This window comes from Canis lupus, chromosome 8 (genome assembly GCF_003254725.2).
Source record: "Canis lupus dingo isolate Sandy chromosome 8, ASM325472v2, whole genome shotgun sequence".
NCBI lineage: Eukaryota > Metazoa > Chordata > Mammalia > Carnivora > Canidae > Canis > Canis lupus.
The window spans coordinates 25,186,864-25,200,579 of NC_064250.1; the positions used below are offsets into that span (position 1 = coordinate 25,186,864).

A 13,716-nucleotide genomic window follows, 5' to 3' on the forward strand; every position below is an offset into this window, starting at 1 on the left:
TAGAGAGAACACACCTCAACATAATAAGGACAATAAATGAAAAACCCACAGCTAGTGTCACACTCAATAGTGAAAAACTGAGAACTTTCCCCTTAACATCAGGAACCAGGAAAGGATGTTCACTCTTACAACTTCTGTTCAGCATAGTATTGCAAGTCCTAGCCACAGCAGTCAGATAAGAAAAAGAAATAAAAAGTACCTAAATTGGTAAAGTAGAAGTAAAACTTTTACTTTTTGCAGAAGGCATGATACTATATGTAGAAAACCCTAAAGACACCACCAAAAGCTACTAGAACCGACAAGTCACAGAAAAAAAAAATGCACAAAATCCCTTGCATTTCTATACAATAATAATGAAAAAGCAGAAAGAGAAATTAAGAAAACAACTCCATTTATAATTTCACCAAAATGATAAAACTCCTAAAAATAAACTTAACCAGGGAGGTAAAAGACCCGTACATCAAAAACTATAAGATACCTAGGAATAAAACTAACCAAAGAGATGAAAGACCTATGTTCTGAAAGCAATAAAACATTTATGGAAGAAATTGAAAACGACACAAATGAATGGAAAGATATTCCATGTTCATGAATTTGGAGAACAAATATTATTAAAATGTCCACACTACCCAGAGCAATCTACACATTTCATGGAATACTTATCAAAATACCAACTGCAGTTCCCACAGAACAAACAATCATAAAATTTGAGTGGAACCATAGAAGACCCTGATTAGCAAAGTGGTCTTGAAAGAGAAGAACAAAACTGGAGGCATCACAATTCCATATTTCAAGATATACTACTAAGCCACAGTAATCAAAACAGTATGGTACAGGCACAAAAACAGACACATGGATAATTGGGACAGAATAGAGAGCCTAGAAATAAACTCATACTGTATGGTCAATTAATCTTCAACAAAGGAGGTAAGAATATACAATGGGAAAAAGTCACCAAAATAGTGTTGAGAATCTGGACCACCTTCTCACACCAAAAACAAAGATAAACTCAAAATGTATTATAGACCTAAATGTGAGACTTGAAACCATAAAAATGTTAGGAGAGAGCACAGGCAGTAATTTCTCAGACATTAGCCTCAGAAATATTTTCTGGATATGTCTCCTGAGGCAAGGGAAACAAAAGCAAAAATAAACAATTGGGACTAAGCCAAAAAAAAAAATCTGCATAGCAAAGGAATCTATCAACAAAACTAAAGGATAACCTACTGAACAGAAGATATTTGCAAATTACATATCCAAAAAGGGTTAGTATCCAAAATGTATAAAGAATTTATACGGGCAGCCCCAGTGGCACAGCGGTTTAGCGCCGCCTGCAGCCCGGGGTGTGATCCTGGAGACCCAGGATCGAATCCCATATCTGGCTCCTTGCATGGAACCTGCTTCTCCCTCTGCCTGTGCCTCTACCTCTCTCTCTGTGTCTCTCATGAATAAATAAATAAAATCTTTTTAAAAAAAAGAATTTATACAACTCAAATCAAAATAACAAATAATATAGCAAGAAATGAGCAGAAGACATGAACAAATATTTCTCCAAAGAAGACATACAGATGATCACAGACATATGAAAAGATGCTCAACATCATTAGTCATCAGGAAAATACAAATCAAAATCACAACAAGATATCACCTTACACCTCTCAAAATGGTTAAAACTAACAACATAAGAAACAGGTGTTGGTGAGGATGTGGAGAAAAGGAACCCCCATGCACTACTGGTGGGAATGCAAACTGGTGCTGCCACTCTGGAAAACAGTTTAGAGATTCCTCAAAAATTAAAAATAGAATTACCATATGAATCCAGTAATTTCACTATTATTTACCCAAAGAATAAAAAAACATTGATTTGAAAAGATAGAAGTACTCCTGTGTTTATTGCAGCATTATTTAAAATAGCCAAGTTATGTATACAACCTATATATCAGTAGATAAATGGATAAAGAAGAGATGGTAAGCATGTATGTAAATCAATGTTATTTGCAACAGCATGGCTGTTGTTTTAGATAAAAGTATGTTATATTCATATTGAAATTGGAAATGACAAAAAATATTATTTATTCCATAGGGTCAATGTTTACTAACTCCATAATTCTGTAACTTTTTTATTAAAAAAAATTTAAGGGGAACCTGGGTGCTGCAGTTTGTTAAGCATCCGACCCTTGATTTTGGCTCAGATCCTGATGTCAGAATTCTGAGATTTACCCTGAGTTGGACTCTGCACTCAGTGTGGAGTCTACTTGAGATTCTCTCTCCTTCTTCCTCTGCCCACTTGCACTGTCTCTCAAATAAATAAATAAATCTTAAAAAAAAAAGAAAAGAAAATTTAAGTGTATCTTTTAAATCACGAGAAAGGAGCATCATTTCTTGTGACCTATTTAACATAATCTCACTTTTGAGTTTATTTTCCACTCATGGAGATAAACCCTTTAAATATTGTAATTCCAGGATATTTCTTTTCTACTCATTTGAGAAAAAAATAGATTTATTTTAATAGTTACTTCAATATCATTATCAAAATTTTAAGATAAGTTTTCCACCAAATAAAAAAATAGGTCAGAACTTTTCATCATCGTTGACAATGTCTTGTTTGGGACAGTATCCTAAAACTTTAACTATAATGATATTATAACCACATTAATCTTATCAATGATGGTTTATTATTTTCTTAATTTTTATTTATTTATGATAGTCACAGAGAGAGAAAGAGAGGCAGAGACACAGGCAGAGGGAGAAGCAGGCTCCATGCACCGGGAGCCCGACGTGGGATTCGATCCCGGGTCTCCAGGATCGCGCCCTGGGCCAAAGGCAGGCGCCAAACCACTGTGCCACCCAGGGATCCCAATGATGGTTTATTAGAATAAAAACTGCTATTTTAAAAAGTAGTTTTTTTAAAGTTTCTTTTAATAAAATTGTACTTTTATCATTAATAAGCAATTTCATTTTAACAGGTTGGTAGCTGTACTTCCTTTACTCTTTACAAAAACATTTACTTACCATCTGAATGTTACACTTAATTTCAAGGACAAATAAGCAAGTTATTTTTAAGCAAGTTATACTCATAACAATGTAAAGTGTCTCAGTACCGTATTTTGATAAAATGTAGTATTTGAACCAATCTGTTGGTGATCAGAGAAGACAGGAAACCTGCTGATACATATGATTGCTCTAACTTAAGAGGTTGGCAACCTTTAACACTTGTGCCAGATGGTGACACACTAGGACATTTGGATTGGCAACCAGCCTCTGGCAGTAGCTCAACCCCTCTGTCTTTACTACTATTTGGAGTTATTACTACCGTTCCTGGTCACTGGCATAGGCATGATCAATACAGATCTTGGATCTCACAAAGTCGTTGTGGCCTCCAGGTCTTTCTACCCAACCTGTCCTAAACTCTGTAATAGAAAACAAAAGAAAGGAAAAGATGTTATAAATTCTGAGAAGGGTGGTTTTTAAAATATTATTCTACTGCTGATTATCATAACATCTGAGACATAAGAAATTCAATGTTTCATTGAGTAACATCTTTATCAGTGGCCATCCTGTCTTAGGGTGACAACCACAAAGATAGGGAACTCACAGTCTATCTTTTCATAGCTGAAGCCAAGAGCAATTGACTTCAATTGAAGGTGGGCTTTAGGACTACACAAGTATTGACTGATGATGCAGATGAAAACTTTTGCAGGTATGAAAATTTTCTAAACTTGTTCATTATAAAAGTTAAGTAGAATAAAAAGAAAAGAATGATTTCTGAATTATTTCAGGCTCATTTCCAATATTCCTTGCTTTATTAATCTCTAAAAAATGGACAAAGGATATAAGGATAGAATTACAGACTCCCTTTCATCCACCGTTTAATGTCTGATGTATATATCAATTTCATTTTATTACACTTTTCTGAATTAGTCCAAAGTATAGTAGTTTGCTTGTATAATTACAATAACCTCTTTATTTGTTGCCCCATTTCTCTTTCTATTGTTAAATAATCAAAGGAAATTTATCATAAACAAGTTTGGAATGATGAGAGTGAAAAGTCACCTATCTCATATAGAAAAAAAAAATACACTTAAAAGGAAAAAAATCAAAGTCCCCAAGCAGAAAGAACCAATGATGCTAATGATACCTATATCCAGTTATTTTAAGGCAGGCAATAATTCTGACTGCACAGTTTCAATCAGTTTTTTTTTAATTCTGAGAAAAAAATCCATATTCAGTTGCAAAATATAAGAACATTCTTATTTTATGCTGGCTTCAAGAGGTAAGGCTTTAAGGCTTCTTAAAAACTCATAGTTCCTGTTATTTATGAAAAATTTTAAATTTTGTAATTCAAGGCTTCTTTTAGGAATATCTGCTATTCTGGGTCCATCTTGAAATGTAGGTCTTTTAGAAATACAACCTTTTTTCTTTTTAGAAATATGAAACTCTCATAGTTTAAGAAATTTGATGTGTTTAACTGAGTATAGAACCAGACTGAAGGCAAAATGTCACATTTGTTTTCTTTTTCATTCTCTGATCCATTCTCTACCCAAAAGCTAGAATGACATTTGTAGAATGCAAGCGGGGATCATTATTCTCATTAAACACAGCAATGATGATTTTGTGCATTGGACATGTATTCCTCACCATGCTCTACTGGATATTAAATAGAAGCTGGTCCTTTTTAAAGTGTATATGCTGCCAAAGGAAGCACTAGAATCTGGCCTTTTTATTCTTCCAACCATTCTCATACTGAAATTTTAAATCATCTACACTAGAGCTCTTTAAAAGGATAAAAAATGAAAAAAAAAAGGATAAAAAATGAAGACTGACTCCATGAACATGATTTCACTATCTAGGAAATTCTTTCTCAGGAAGAAAAATAACCTTAGGTTTCAAAAAGTTCTGGAGCTGAAAAGCAGGTTACTCAACTTGCCAAAATCAAGGTGAAGGACTCCTTTAACAGAGTGATAGTTCACTCAACTGGATTTGTCAAACAACAGTTTATTCTTCAAAGTCCATTTCAAAACCTCAACCCTGTTTCCATCAACACTAAAATTTTATATAAGGAACTTTGTCCGTGACAATAAGCTTTACATTGAAAATTCTGCCTTAAATCAAGCTGCAATAATATAAAAAATATCTTGTCCTTAACCTCCCCTTGGCAATCTGTGAGGCCAGTGTCTCTTTACACAGTAATTGATCAACAAGGCTCTGCTTAATCAATAGGTTGTTTTGGTGATGTTTAGGAGGTTTCTCCTTAGGCTGCATCATAGTATCCTTCATCTCTGGCTTCCTTCCCCCTCTTTTTTTATGCTTGAATGATTATCTTTCTTCAGAAGTCTACTTAACTATTCACTCCTCAGAGGGACATAGGGCTGCATTTTTCCTACTTTTCTCTATTACAGTCCTTCCTCCATTATCGTTGTAACTATTTATAACATAAAATAATGTGATTGTTTACCCAATTGTGTTTTGCTAGTTTTCCTTCCACTAGAGGCAATCATGAGGAACTCAGCAACTACTAGGCTATTCTAAATAACTATATTCTCAATGAATGTGGGAAGGAAGCAAGGAAGGAAGGGAAGAAGGAAAGAAGGAAAAAGAAAAAGAAAGAAGAAACTAAAAAAGAAAGAAAGAAAGAAAGAAAGAAAGAAAGAAAGAAAGAAAGAAAGGAAGAAAGAAAGAAAGAAAGAAGAAAGAAAGAAAAAGAAGAAAGAAAGAGAAAGAAAGAAAGAGAAAGAAAGAAGAAAGAAAGAAAGAAAGAAAGAAAGAAAGAAAGAAAGAAAGAAAGAAAGAAAGAAAGACACAGAGGGTACAAGGTTTGAAAGAGATACAGAGGATGAAGGTTTGAGTAGGACTGGGAAATTAACCTCCAGAAATATGTGTGTATGTACGTATACATACACATCTACATCCATAAATATCCATATACAACCAACCAGTCAAATAGCATTTATTTGATTGGTTGTTTACTGGAAAATCTTAGCTAACACCAAGCTTCCATAAATTCTGCAACTCATAAAGTCTTGGGAGGAGTTCAAGTCTGATAAGTTTTCTGTGAAAACGTATGTTAATCTATCAATTTGCTGGTGTAGTTTGTAGGGATTTGCTAGGGAAAGCCACAATATTTCTGGTACCTCCAGATATTTGAGTCCTAAGAGAAATATTTCTGATAAACCTCACGGCATCCTTCTGTGAATGTCTTCCTGTTGGAGATACTCCAAATTATGTATGAGCTTAAGGCCAACTGGTCTACTTGATAGAGGAACAGTGGAACTATGTGAAGAAAAACATTGTGCTCTATCCTGTTACAGATTATGAAGATCAGAAGAAGTGATCTAGAAAACAAAGCAATGGTGAGAAAACAGGCAATTAAAAAAAAACCACGAGTCTGTATAGTGAAAGAACTTGCACAGAAAAAAGAAGAAATATTGTACTCAAAAGCTAAAGGTAATGTTCTTTCTGAAGAATACTAATTGATACCTCTTATCATAGTCAAATAACAAAACATGTATTTAAAGATATTAATAAGAGAAAAATCTATAGCTCTGAAGTGTGGGTGTAGGGAAGAGGGGAAGATTTAGAATAGTAACTGACCATCACTAATGTCCCATGTCCTACACAGGAAAAGGAAGGATTTGTGGAATTGATGGCAGTGCAAAAAATCTTCCCAGTGGATTATATGATTGTAGAGCTACTAAATTTGGTTTCTGGAAAAATAGTTTATATAATTATAAGAATGCACTTTTTATAAGGGTCAAAGTGCGTCATGTCATCACTGGAAATATATACTTGCCAGGATCCGCATCAATGTGAATTAGGAAAGTTTTCAAATAAAATATAGGAGAACAGAAAATAAATATTCAAATAAAACCCAAAAACTGCACCTTATGCATATTTAATAGCATAGAAAAATTGAGAACACAAGAAAAGGGCATTTTAAGTACTTCTTAAGAAAAAAGTAACCAGGGGGATCCCTGGGTGGCTCAGTGGTTTAGTGCCTGCCTTTGGCCCAGGGTGTGATCCTGAAGTCCTGGGATCAAGTCCCACATCGGGCTGCCTGCATGGAGCCTACTTCTCCCTTTGCCAGTGTCTCTGCCTCTCTCTCTGTGTCTCTCATGAATAAATAAATAAAATATTAAAAAAGTAACTAGCATATATAGTAATATCCATATAGTAATAAATGGATTTCAAAATTTTAAAATAAGAATATAAATGAGATTTTACAATTTAGGAAACTCCTTATTTGATTATAACAATAAATTCTTATGATTCATGAAAATATCCACTTTCATTGTGCTGGCTCCTAAGCTTAGCACTTTATAAGAATTCAGTGACCATTTGTATTGGATAATATATTTTTCTCTTATTTGGCAATACAGTACACTCTGTGAGGTTAAATCATTTACCCAAGGAAACATATCTGAAAAGAGGCAGAACAAAATACGAATTCAAGACTATTTCTATTCAACCTTGCTGTTTTAAAAGACAACTGCTTAGAGATTCATGAGGGGCCTGGAACCAAAAGGGATGTCAAGTACATTAATTGTCAGGATCAGAATCTATGTAAACAGATATGCACACACATACAAATACAAACATGTATATGCACATATATATATATAACATGCATTTGCATGGATAAATATTTATATGGAAAATATATAAATGTTTAATTGTGTACTCAATTCAAAGCAACAAACTAGGAAGTTCATTTTCTTACTACCTATTTCGGGAGAAAAAGAGACTGAAGATTCAGTGAAATAGAACAAAGAAAATATAATTATGGAAATGATGTGCACAGGAAAATTCATCAGTAAGCACATACCTACATGGTTTTCTGGGCTACTGAAATTAAGAGAATCAAACTAACAGCATATCAAATAAATTCTTTCTTATTCTACTTTTTGTTGTTAACATTTTTATTATTGATATTGTTTATCTTTTACTTCAGGCATTTCCATTTGAGTCATAATTTCTTTCTCTCTGCTCTCAGACATGCTCCTTTTCCACTAAACCCATTAATATATTAATAATAGTTATTTTAATGTTCCTTTCTGAGTATTACAACATCTGAATCAGCTCTGAATCTGTTGATTTCTTTTTTCTTTTTTTTTCTAAATTTAAATTTTAGGTAATTAATTGGTTTCTGGAATAGAATTATGTATTTATCACTTACATATACATATACATATAACCCTCACTGCTCATCCTAACAAGTGTCCTCCTTAATACTCATCATTCATTTAGCCCATATTTCTCCATTAACCCTCAGCTTGTTCTCTATTGTTAATAGTCTCTTACGGCTTGTTTTCCTCTCTCTTTTTTTTTTTCTTTTCCCCCTTCACATATGCTCATCTATTTTCTTTCTAAATTCCACTTGTGAGTGAGATCATATGGTATTTGAATTTCTTTGACTAATTTCACTTAGCATATTATACTCTAGAGCATCCATGTTTTTGTAAAGGCAAAATTTTATTCTTTTTGATGGCTGTGTAATATCTCATTGTGTATGTACATTGCATATATATATATATATATATATATATATATATATATATTCTTTATCCATTCATTTATTGATGGATATTTGGGCTTTCTCCATAGCTTGGCTATTGTTGATAATGCTGCTATAAACATCATGGTGCATGGATCCCTCTGAATCTGTATTTTTGTGTCCTTTGGGTAAATACCTAGTAGTGCAGTTGCTGGATTGTAGGGTAGGTATATTTTTAACATTTTGATGAACCTCTGTACAGTTGTCTTGAGTGGCTGTATACACCAGTTTGCATTCCCACCAACAATGCAAGAGGGCTCCCCTTTCTCTACATCCTCGCCAACATCTGTTGTTTTCTTCTATTGTTAATTTTAGCCATCCTGAGAGACATGAGATGGTATCTCATCATGGTTTTGATTTGTATTTTCCTGATAATGAATGATGTTGAGGCTTTTTCATGTGTCTGTTATAGCCATCTGAATGTCTTTTTCAGAAAAGAGTCTATTCATGTCTTTTGCCCATTTCTTAACTGGGTCAATTGTTTTTTGGGTGTTGAGTTTGATAAGTTCTTTGTAGATTTTGAATACTAACCCTTTATACATACTGACCCTTTATATATATTTTTATATATAATTATAATTATTATATATATATTTATATATATACTAACCCTTTATATATATTTATATGTCTTTGGAACATATCTTCTCCCATTCCATAGGCTGCCTTTTAGTCTTGTTGATTGTTTCCTTTGCTATGCAGAAACTTTTTATCTTGAAGTCTCAACAGTTCATATTTTCTGTTTCCCTTGCCTATGGTAATGTGTCTAGTATGTAGTTGTTATGGCCAAGGTCAAAGAGACTGCTTTCTGTGCTCTCCCCTAGGATTTTGATGGTTTCCTGTCTCAGATTAAGGCCTTTCATCCATTTTTAGTTTATTTTTGTGTATAGTGTTAGAAAGTGGTCCAGCTTCATCCTTCTGTGTGCTGCTATCCAGTTTTCCCAACATTATTTGTTGGAGTGACTGTCTTTTTTCCATTGGATATTCTTTCCTGTTTTGTCAAAGATTAGTTGGCCATGTAGTTGTGGGTCCATTCCTGGTTCTGTCTTCTATTCCATTGATCTATGTGTCTGTTTTTGTGCCAGTACCATACCATTATGATGATTAGAGTTTTAGAATATAACTTGAAATCTGGAATTGTAATGTTTCCAGTTTTGTTTTGCTTTTTCATAATTGCTTTGGCTATTAAAGGTCTTTTGTGACTCCATACAAATTTTAGAATTGTTTGTTCTAGTTCTATGAAAAATACTGATGGTATTTTGATGGGGATCACATAAAATGTGTATATTGCCTTGGGTAGCATAGCCATGTTAACAATATTTTTTCTTCCAATACATGGGCATGGGTTGTTTTTCTATTTCTTTGTTTCCTCTTTAATTTCTTTCATAAGAGTTCTACAGTTTTCAGAATATAGATCTTTTACTTCTTTAGTTAGATTTATTCCTAGATATCATATTATTTTGGTGTAATTGAAAATGAGATTAATTCCTTGATTTCTTTTTCTTTTGCTTCATTATTGGAGCAGAGAAATGCAACAGATTTCTACATACTGGTTTTATATCCTGCAACTTTGCTAAATTCATGAGTTCCAGCAATTTTTTAATGGAGCCTTTCAGGTTTTCTACATAGACTACCACGTTGTCTGCAAATAGTGAAAGTTTGTGTTCTGCAATTATTGCAAAATCTGAATCAGCTCTGAATCTGTTGGTTTCTTTATTGTTCAATAGTTACTTTTGGTTTAATTTTTGTTTTAGGAGTATCTCATAATTTTGATTTCACGCTGGATGTTGAGCATAGGGCAGTAAAGATTGAGGTAAATAGTACTTATAACTCCTCTCCTGTTAGACTCTTAGAGCCAGAGCTTGTGCCAGTCTAGTTAGAAGATTATCTGATTTTGGGTACCATTGCTGCTTTTAGCACCTTCAGCGTACTACAGTTTCATAGTCTTCCAGTGGTGAGCTTCTCTCACCTATGCTTAAAGTAGGAGCTAGGTGTCAGAAAGGTTTCCTAGTGCTTATGCTCCATTTTCAACTTTCAGGAATATATATATATATATATTTTTTAACATTTTAACATTTATATATATCAGAGACAGCTCCAACTCCATGCTCTTGACCCCCTCCAGTGAAATACTGTTGCTTGTTGGTTGATGCTAGGCAACTTCAGTTCTTTGATGGTCACCAAAAAAGTTAAGATTTTGAAGTTTGTCAGCATTTTTTTCATTATTATGTAGGAATGATATTTTTTGCAATACTCTACATTATGAACAGGTGGAAAAGCTCATCTTTCTTTTTGAAAACAATTTTTTTGGATATATATATATTCCTGTGAAAAAAGTTTAATCATTTAATATGCCACTCCACTGTGTTTGGCTTTTATTGTTTCTGACAAGAAGACTGATATCATTCTTTCTTTGCTTTTTTGTATATAATATGACTTTTTCTTATTGCTTTTAAGATTTTTATATTATTACTGGTTTTTAGCAATTAGGTGATATATCTTGATATAGGTTCCTTGTCATGTTCTTTGGTCTAGAAGTTATCTATCAGAAGTGAGTTAGAAAGCTCACTGGGCTCATTTTGATCATTTGCCTTCTTTTGTGGATTTTTGTCTTATACTATAGGTGATCCAAGCAAGTACTTATATTTTAAAATGTATTGTTTCCTGTATTGTGTTAAGTTTCAATTTGTTTAAGGAAGAAGTGTAAATTCAGTGCTTTTAATTTCATCTTGGCTATCACAAGTTTCAACATATATTTGACTGACAAAATGTTTTAAATTTGAGTTGCTTTGAGAATTATTAAGATAAAATTTTCTTTTTTGAGAATTTCTGAGAATTTATATTTTTGTATTTTGTAAATTCTTTTCTTTCATTGGCTTAACCATTTTGATTTTGAATATGCAAGTTAATGGGATTGGTGGAGCTACTTGTAATCCTTGTAAACTTTAAATCTGGTGCAAAACCAAATATTATACATCAAAATAATAAGATAAAGCCACATATTCACCACTTGCCTATCGAGATCTACTGGATGTATAATGAACAATGTTATTAAATGAACTGTCAGGTATTGAGACATATGCTACATTATAGGCAACAATTTATAAAGGGAGGAATAAAAAACAGAAATTAAACAAAAAAATTTGCAATAATAATTTCTCTAGATTGTAATTATTAATTATCAAGAAGGAGTAAACTATAAATACACTTTAAATATTCCATACAGAGTGAGCCACAAAACAAAGAGAATCAACAGCAATTCACTGATTTCTAATTTCTTTCACATTATTGAGACTCAGTTGGAATAAAGATATTAATGTTTTCCTCAAGGCATTTTTTATTCTTATATATGTTACCACCAATACATCATTCAAAAATGCAATATAATATTCTCATAGAGTTCAAATTTAATTAACTTTGAAGCCTTTGAATGAGTTATTTGGTTAAAAATAAAAGAATGGAGGAACTTCTACTTTCTGGCTTCACATGTAAAGATCATAGAAGTCATCACTCTGGCCTAACAACAAGCAAAAAACTGAACAAATTAAAATTAACAAGTATTCTTAGATTTATAAGGGAATTGAAGTCACAAGCCAAAGCACTTCCCCCCAAATTATAGAAATAGACAGGTAGGGGTGCCTTGTGTGACACAGTTGGTTAAGGGTTTAATTCTTGGTTTCCATTCAGGTCGTGATCTCAGGGTCATGAGATTGAGCCCTGTCAGGTTCTGTGCTGAGTGCAGAGTCTGCTCAAATTTTTCTCTTTCCCTCTGGCATTCCCTGTCCTACTCATTCTTTCTTTCTCCCTTTCTCTCTCAAATAAATAAATATTATTATTATTATTACTACTATTATTATTTAAGAGAGCAACAGATACGTTGGTACTGCGCATCACTACCTAGATGTATAGAGACAACATTTTAAAATCTCACTAGAATTAAGGTGTTTTATTTTTCTTTTCTTTTCTTTTTCTTTTTTTTTTTTTTTTGACATTCAATGAAGATTCTGTTAAGATATACATGTAATCCTAGGGAAACCACTAGGAAAATAACTTTAAAAATACAATGAAGAAAGCATCAAAGAAATGTAAATGTTACCATAGGAAATACTCAATGAAAAATGAAACAAGGAGGAATAGAGGAAGAAGCTAACTGGACATGACACATATATAAAATAAGAAATAAATATAAATCCAACTATATCCAATATAACACTAAATGTGAATAGACTAAATATCCAATTCAAAGACAAATATTTGTATAGGATTAAAAAATATTTACAGGAGGCACATTTTAGATTCAAATATAAAAAAAGATTGAAAGCAAAGAATGGAAAATGGTATATTTACAAACAGCAACCATAAAAATGCTGCAATACCTATAGTATTACAAGAAGAAAGTAGGCTTTAAAACAGAAAATGCTACAAGATAGAAAAAAAACACTTTTTAAACAATACAAGTGTTAATCCATGAGAAAAATATGACAATCATAAACATATGGTACTTGACAAGAGAGCCCTAAAATACATGAAGCCAAAACTGATAATATACAATTAAAAACTGGTAATTCAACAATAAAGATTCAATAGTTCACTTTCAATAATATATAGAAGTAGGCATAAGCTCAACAAATATGTCCGTATCAGTAACTATATTGATCCAAACCATTTATCCTTTTCCCTCTTATCTATCACTGCCAGAATCTTACATATATTCTTCAGATTCCTGATAATAATTAGCAAAATCTATAAATTCTCTTGTCAGTTCAGACTTTAAAATTGTTTGCTGGGGCATTAGAGATCTGGCTCTGAATTAGTGCTAGATACAGACATGTGGTAAAAATGGGCTAGGTATATTGTGTTCTATTGCAAGGAAAATACCTAAGGTGAAGTAATTGCTAGATCTTCAGACAAGATAGGAATAGTCTTAATAAGGGAAAAGCAGAAGTTTCTGTATCCAATATGTGTAGATTCATTTGAATTTTATCAGGATGTCTTCACGATGATTATGTAGGTCACAGCCTTTCTAATAAATAAGAGAAATTTTACTTAGTACCTCCAGAATAGCTGTGAATTTAGCATACTGTATTATAGTACTTGCCATATCATATCAGATTTTGTTGTCTGTTTGTGTGTGTGTGTGTGTGTGTGTTTTCAGTAAGATTTTC

The 13,716-nt window shown here is 32.8% G+C and overlaps 1 pseudogene; it reads right to left on the reverse strand.

Annotated features, from left to right (window-relative positions):
- Window positions 1–3,309: 3,309 nt before the first annotated feature.
- The window catches only part of LOC112657895 (cysteine and glycine-rich protein 2-like), a 121,338-nt pseudogene continuing 110,931 nt past the window's right edge, over window positions 3,310–13,716 (reverse strand).